General features: G+C 40.7%; 1 pseudogene across 1 annotated transcript; it reads right to left on the bottom strand.

Annotated features, from left to right (window-relative positions):
- Positions 1-3,225: 3,225 nt before the first annotated feature.
- LOC102421677 lies at positions 3,226-3,786 on the bottom strand (annotated as a pseudogene). Its single transcript, XR_001349089.2, has one exon. The product of XR_001349089.2 is annotated as a 60S ribosomal protein L21 pseudogene (transcript).
- Positions 3,787-8,020: the final 4,234 nt, after the last annotated feature.

Raw genomic sequence — 8,020 nt, 5'->3', positions numbered from 1 at the left:
ACCTATCAGTGACACAGTGTGTCACCCCCTTCTTCTTGATTAACTTTTTAAACTTAACTTATTAGACACTTAGCTCTCTTGGTTTTTCTCCTACACAATTGGTCACTCTTTCTTTATTACCTTTGCCGGTCCCTCTTTTCTTCCCAGACACTGGGCATTGGAGTGCCCATGGCTTCAGTTATCATTTTCTTCTTCTGTCTACTCAATCCTCTAGCGATCTTATTAAGAGCCATGAATTTAAATGACATCCATCTGCTGGCAATTTCAATTATACAAACCAGATCTCCTCTTAAGCTCCAGTCTCATTGAGTAAACCACTGCCTACTGCCCATCTCCTTTTCGATGTTTAATTGACATTTCAAATTGAACATGTCTAAAACTAAAATTTCAATGCCACTCTTACCCCACTCCATCTGTGTTTTCTGTATCCTACCCTATCACAGTTCATAGCTATTCGTTCTAGTTGCTCAAAAACAAAACCTTGGAGTCACCTTCACTCTTTGTCCTCTCACAGCTCACATCTAATCCTCGTATCTTTAACTAGTTGAACATTTGACTGCTCCTCACCACCACCACCGCTATCACTCTGGTTTGAACACCATCATCTCTCATCTAAAGTAGTACAATAGCCTCCTGAATTTTACTCTGATTCCTACTTGGAAGGCAGAGTGATCTTTTTAAATGTGATATTATCACAGCACTCCTTTTCTCACCCCCGTACAATGTCTCTCTACTGTATGAGAATAAAAGTAAAAATCTTAAAGTGGCCTACTAGGTTCAGTGTCATATGGGCCTTGTTCCTTCTTGGGCTCCATTTCCTACTACTCTCTCCCTCCTTTCCAGCCACGCTGCCCTGCTTTCTGTTTTTGAAGGCAGAGCAGCTTTGCTCAACCAAGTCTTTACCTGGAGTACTCTTCCACCAGATATTTATATGATTAATTCCCTTCCCCATCTCAAGTCTTCTACAAGTGTCAACTTTTCAACAAGGACTACTTAACCAGACCATTCTGTTTAACCCCAAATACTGTTCACCAACCCACCATGGGCATTCCCATGTCTCCTCATACTCATGTACTTCTTTTTTCCCCCATAACACTTATCATCTTTGAAATCCTATATAATAAAATCCTAATATGCTAAGTGTCCGGTTGTCTGGTCGGCTGTTCAAACATACAAAGCATAATATGCTAATGATATGCTAAGGCCGCTCAACTGCTCACTATTACGTACACTGACCACCAGGGGGCAGACACTCCAACCGGTAGGCTAACTTGCTGCTGGGGTCCGGCTAATCAGGACTCAGCAATATGGGCCAGACACACCCCAGAGCACTCCCCTGGTCCCTCCCCAGCTGGCCAACCTCCCACATCTCTCCCTGCCCCCAATTGTGCAACCATGAGGTCCCTTGGCCTGGCCTGCAACCTCTCGCAATCCAGGACCCCTCAGGGGATGTCGGAGAGTCTGTTTTGGCCAATCCCACAGGCCAGGTCGAGGGACCCCACTGGTGCATGAATTCATGTCCCAGGCCTCTAATATTCTATATAATTTACTCATCAATTATGCTTATTTTGTTTCTGTCTTCTTCCACTAGAATGTAGGCTCCTCGAGGGCAGGAATGCTTATCTGTGTTGTTTAGTGATTACCAAAAATGCCTAGAACAGTGGGTTATGCATATTGGACACTTAGTAGCTATTTTTGAGTAAATAATTGAATGAATAAACTGGAAATGAACTGAATCTGATTCAAGAGCATGGTATTCATCTCTTCTATATCTGTCTGTGGGAAAATTTTAGGTACAAATCTAATATGTCTAAAACTAAAATTTCAAGTCACCCCCCCCATCCCAAGAGATCTGTTTTTTTTCTGTAGCCTTCTCCATCACAGTTGATGTCAAACTGTCCTTTGTTCTTCTACCAGCAACTGTTCTCTCATTCAATTCCATGGGAGAGGTGTGATTTCTTTTTTAATTTAGCTTATCAACTTCAATAAAAATGTGTACCAGTCACCAGGAATGTGTACCACATCAGTTGCTTAAATCTGCCATGTTGGTAATATTGACACCATGGAAATAGGCAATTGGTAATAAGCAAATGTTGTAAATTAGGCCTAATTAGATTTAAATAAAATTTAAATAAGAGACTTGGTTGTTAAACATTTACTATTAAACAAAATCCACCTTTGCATGTTAAAATTGTGGAGATGTCTGCAGGGTAAGTTAATTTAACTTTGTCTTCCAGTCTTATTAAATGTGCATAACTGTGGAAATAGCTTTTAGTTTAGGGCAGTGATGGTGAACCTATGACACTCATTTTTTTGGTTGATTTTTCTTTGTTAAATGGCATTTAAATATATAAAATAAATATCAAAATTATAAATCTTTGTTTTACTATGGTTGCAAATATCAAAAAATTTCTATATGTGACACGGCACCAGAGTTAAGTTAGGGTTTTTCAAAATGCTGACACACCGAGCTCAAAAGGTTCGCCATCACTGGTTTAGGATTTTGGGGGGTTTTGAGTGTGTGTGTGTGTGTGTGTGTGTGTGTGTATGTGTTTACCTTGGAATACACATTAGTACTCTAATTGAATACACTTTGTAAAATGCTATGATAATGAAATGTTTGAGTCTAAAAAAGTCTAGGTTTTCAAATGTGTAATCTTAGGCAAAATATTCTTTCATGTGAACTGAGGAAAATATCTAATTTGCAAGATTTTAGAAAGGCTTAAAATGAAACAAAACATATAAAACTTCCTGACATATACTAGGCACTTTAAAATGCTAATTTTTCTTTTCCTCACCCCCATTTCCCAACCTGGTTTTGAAAAATATAAAATGATACTAAAATCTTCCTATCGTAAGAATGAGAATTATCATCCTGAATCTTATTTCTTATTATGCAATCAGATATCCAAATTCATAATAAAAATAAGAAATTTCTTATATTTAGCATTTTATTTGTAACACTATTTGAAAAGGTATTTATTCTGAACCTGGATTTAAATTTAATTCATCATAAAATGGTTTTCAATTTTACTATAAATATTTACCAAATAATATTTTCTTCCCCCTTTTAATTGTGAACCTTAGCAAGATGAATTGCTTTGGGCAAGGAGTCTTTATCTGAGAATAGGCAGTCTTTTTTTGTGGGGGGGAGTGACACAAAGTTTTCTTTAATTATTCTTTGCGGGGAAGGGACGCCACACTTCTACTCAATTAAGAGAAACATTTTTATCAGCACAGAAGTCTTTTTTATTTTTCCCCACTTATCATGCCATGAATTCATAGGGAATGGGTTCCAGCAGCTCAAGCTCCTTTCCATTGGTTCTCACAAAGTGTGCTTCTCTGGGTGGAGCAGGCTGATGCTTCAGTTGAACCCAGGTACCTTTCTCTTTGGCTTGCTTCTTTTTCTGATCATTTTCCTTCACACGTTTCAGGAAGCTATCTCGGCTCTTAGAGTGCTTACTATGCTCAATATGTACATTAATTCTCTTGGCAAGAATCTTGCCCTTAACTTGCTTGTTCACAATAATGCCCACTGCATGCTGGGTGACATTGTAGACTCTTCCAGTTTTGCCCTGGTGACATTTGTGGGGCATTCCTTTTTGAACAGTGCCCATTCTCTTGATGTCCACAATATCACCTTTCTTGTAGATTCGCATGTGTGTGGCCGAAGGAACAAGTCCATGTTTTCTGAAAGGCCTAGAGAACATATAGTGGGTGCCTCTCCTCTTTCCCTTTGTGTTAGTCATTTTGGCGAATTACTGGAAGATGGCGGTTCCAGCCGAAAGGAAACGAGAATAGGCAGTCTTAGGTCTTACTTTCAGCTGCTTATTAACTGTGATCCTGGGCAAGTCCATTTATTCTTCTGGACCTCAGTTTGCTTGTCTGTAAGTAGGGGTAATAATATCTAACAGCCAGAGTCATCATGGGAAAATGCAGCACAAGAGTGGAACTAAGTCCCTGGGACATAATTAGAGTCACTAAGAGTGTTACTAGTGTTCACCTCTGACCAGTTAGTTGTGAAAGGCAATGCCTTAAGATGACCTACTGGTCCTAGTTTCTGCGCAGTCTTTTTCCTACCTCTTCCCACCTAGTCACCCTCTGAGCTCATCTCCTCCCCTTAGCTTGCCCCATTTGCACCACACTTGCGACCTTACTGGCTCTAAAATCTGCCTCACATCTTTCTCTTTCTATTTTCTCTCCATAGTTGTTTTCCCAGATTCACACCCGGCTTAGTCCTCCACTTTTGGAAAGTTTTTGTTCAGCTGATCCCTATTCATGGAGGCCTTCCCTGAGCACCCCATTTAAAGTTGGACTACCTGCAGCACTCTCTCTCGTCCTTGTTTATTTTTCTCCACAGCACTTCCCATCACAACATTTATTATGTATTTGCTTATTGTCAGTCTCCCCCTACCCTGCCCCATGACAAAATCCTCCATGGGGTCAGGGCTTTTTAGCTGTGTTGTTCATACGTGTATCCCCAGGGTTGGCAGTAATGTCTGGTACATAGTATGTGCTCCATAAGTTACTGTTGAATGAATATATTATTGAACATTTTAGGTTATAGTCTCTGGTTCAACTGGCTAAGGAGTGAGGGAGATGATCAACCCAGAGACTAGAAATGCGGGAAAAATTAAAAAAAATTTAAACCTGATTCTTAGATATTACCTATTTTCTATACACTGAAAAAAAAGTGTTTGAAAACTGCAAGTTGCACTACCCTTAGAGATCATAATTTTGTGACATTCTCTGCATAACTTGGGAAAATTAGACGTACTCTTAGCTTTCAGCTTACACAATCAGATAAAGACTCAAGAGATATGTAACATTGCACTTTGTTCTAATGTTCTCCTCTTTATTATATTTACCTATGAGAATTGCAGTAATCTCCTAAACAGTATGAGCCATACTACCAAAAACCTGTCAAATAAACTTTTCTCACTCCTATAAACTCATGGACATGGACTCCCAACGGGTTGACACGAAGGGAGTGTTTTGCTTTGTCTTTGTCATAACTTTTTCCAAGCCCGTATAATCTTGTTTAGTGCATCCTTTTTTCATTTTTTCCTATTTGCAAATGATTCATAGAACTCCTTACCTTTCCTCCTCAGATATCTATCTCTTTGCATGACTAGAAAAGCCTTACTTAACATTATAAAACTAGGGAGAGGTGAGCAGTGACTTCATTCTCTAAGCTTCGATTCTTCCATAACCCTCTTAAACCTGAAGCAGAGCCAATCTGCCAGAAAGCATTTTGTTGTTGCCTTGGCAACCCCCTGACTCATTGACTAATACCCGCTCCCAGAAGTCCTTAAATAGTTGAAGCCCATTTAGCCACGATCAGAATCCCTGCTTTGGCCCATGTTTACTATTGCACACCCAAATGAAATGTGTCTTTGGATGAAGGTAAGACAACCAGTAATTGCTTGCCCATACTTGAAGAGAAAGGCATCTCAAAATCAGGTTGCCTTGCCTGGTACAACCAGAGATGACTCAGATGAGTTGGATTTGAGGGAAAATGCTTGTTAAGATTGTATAAACCAGCCAGCAGCATGGTGCTCATTTCATTGACAAAGACTTTCTCTGTGTCATATTGATTAATGCAAATTTATTTTGTTCTCTAAAAACAATAAAATGACCTAAAAAGTTTTTGTTCAATCAGTGTTCACATTGGGCACCTAAGTTTTTATAATTTAAGTCTTTCCTCGACCTTTACCTCTTGATTGTTCATAGTAGAAGAGGATTCTTGGTGAGCATGTGTGAAAACCACCAAGAAAATCCCAGAAATAACTGGGAGGGATTTAGGGTGACGGGGTGAGGTCCTCCCTGTGCAAGTAGATGCAGTGAGCCAGTAAAAATTGCCTATTACTCACCGTTACCTTATTTGTACCCATATGTTGAAGATTATTTTCTTGAGATGATTTTTGGAGTCTCTCCAACATTTATGAAAAGAATGTTGGTGAGGCAGTTCTTTCCAGGACACAGCTAGTCAGAGGAGGAGCAAGCTGAGTGGAGAAAGTGGAGAGGTTCGAAGCCTGGTCCATCCTGCAAAAGTGAGGTGACTGATGTGAACATCATTTTCTTTCTCTTCTCTTTATCCGATTAGAGGATTTGTGGTGACTGAAATGGCTTCAGAGGATTATAAACCCCTGAACTGATAGAGAACAGGAACAGAAGGAAATATTCAAATGGATGCAAGTAACATATTGTTCCTACATAAAACACTACATTTACTTGGAAGGGAACGCTCCAAGTGACCACACACTCTCTGAGGGCTATTGTTTCTCTCTCCTGCTGCCTCAGTGAGGCAAAGGTTGATTGCTGTGTGCACTAGGCAAAAAATGAAGTAGAGGCTCAGTTAATACATCCACTCTTAATGATTAACAATTGCACATGAGCATACTTCTTCTAATCAAAAGGTCATCAAGTGAAGATGGCTATTTATCTCTTTGAATAGTCCTGCCATCTCCACCTTCCCCCCTTTTATTATCTGACATTTGATTGAAATCCTACTTATGTTAATACAATAATCAGAAGCCTGAAAAAGCATCTGAAGCTAGTCCTCTCCTATTTGTTGTGACTTCCACAAGCTTGAAAAATGTTTGGAAGTGTCTTTGTTGGCATGTTACTCACTTTTGGAAAATTTATCATAAGAAGGTTAAAGCCAACATGCAAGAAAAAGCTTTTATAGATTATATCATTCCCTGCTTCCCTTTATTACCTCCAGAAATAATTGGTTTTAGGAATATTTCATTATTGAGTTTTAGGATGAAAATTCATTTGATAAATTGGTATATTCATTCTTCTCTGAATATGATTTAAAATAAAATAATAGATCTCAATTATAAATAAAATCCTGGAGGAAATATTTCATGTTTGGTTTGTTTTTAAGAGTACCCATTCAAAATAAAATTATTTTAGATATTCCATATATCAGAAACTGTGAAGGATCTAAGATTTCACCTTCCTTAGAAGCTAACGAGTTGCACTGCCATTGTTTCATAGATGCTGGCAGAGGACATGAGACTCTTGTGTCAGAGACAAAGAACTTTGTGACTCAGAGCAATAACAATAAGCCAAGTAGTAGCATTCTCTTGTGCCACTCCACAGCCCCAGGTACACCGTGCAATTCAAAGAGAGCCAGGTGACATCTGCACACACCATGAGCTGCATTACAAGATAGGAAGCCTGAGCCTAGGAAATCAGAATCTTTTCTAGTAAGCACGCCCGTCTTTTGCCCCAGAGAGAAACAACTTTCTCTTCAAAGGCTATTCACTACACAGACATCTTTGAAAACATAGTCTATATCAAAGGCAGTCAATACCTCTGCTCACAACAAGTGCAAAACATGAGCTATTCATTGCAAATTGTCTCCCAACCACTCACATATTTTTAAAAAGTGAATGTCCATATCATGTCAAATTATATATATTAAATGTTATAGGTCTCTCAAAGTAACACTGCAATGTGAATTTTACTTTATAATATACTAGAGGCCCAGTACACAAAAATTTTGTGCGGGGGGGGGGGGGGGGAATGGGGGGTCCCTCAGCCTGGCCTGTGCCCTCTCGCAGTCTGGGACCCCTCGAGAGATAACGACCTGCTGGCTTAGGCCTGCTCCTGGGTGGCAGAGGGCAGGCCCAATCCCTAGGTGCAGCCCCTGGTCAGGCTCAGAGCAGGGCTGATTGGGGAGTTGGGGCGCCGCCCCCTGTCATGCACAGAGCAGGACGGATTGGGAGGTTGCGATGCCACCCTCAGTCATGCTCAGAGTGGGGCCGATTGGGGGGTTGGGGCACCGCCCCCTGTCACACTGAAGGCAGGGTCGATGGGGAGGTTGCAGCACCACCCCCTATCATGCACAGAGCAGGGCCAATCAGGGGGTTGGGGCGCTGCCCCCTGTCACGCACAGAGTAGGGCCGATAGGGGAGTTAGGGCACCGCCCCCTGTCACACACACAGCAGGGCGGATCAGGGGGTGGGGGCACCGCCCTCTATCACCCACAGAGCAGGGCACCCTCCTT

Source organism: Myotis lucifugus, unplaced genomic scaffold, assembly GCF_000147115.1.
Source record: "Myotis lucifugus unplaced genomic scaffold, Myoluc2.0 scaffold_107, whole genome shotgun sequence".
In the NCBI taxonomy this organism is placed as follows: Eukaryota; Metazoa; Chordata; class Mammalia; order Chiroptera; family Vespertilionidae; genus Myotis; species Myotis lucifugus.
Note: the sequence above shows the minus strand (reverse complement) of the source record. Positions and strands in the feature narration are given on the sequence as shown.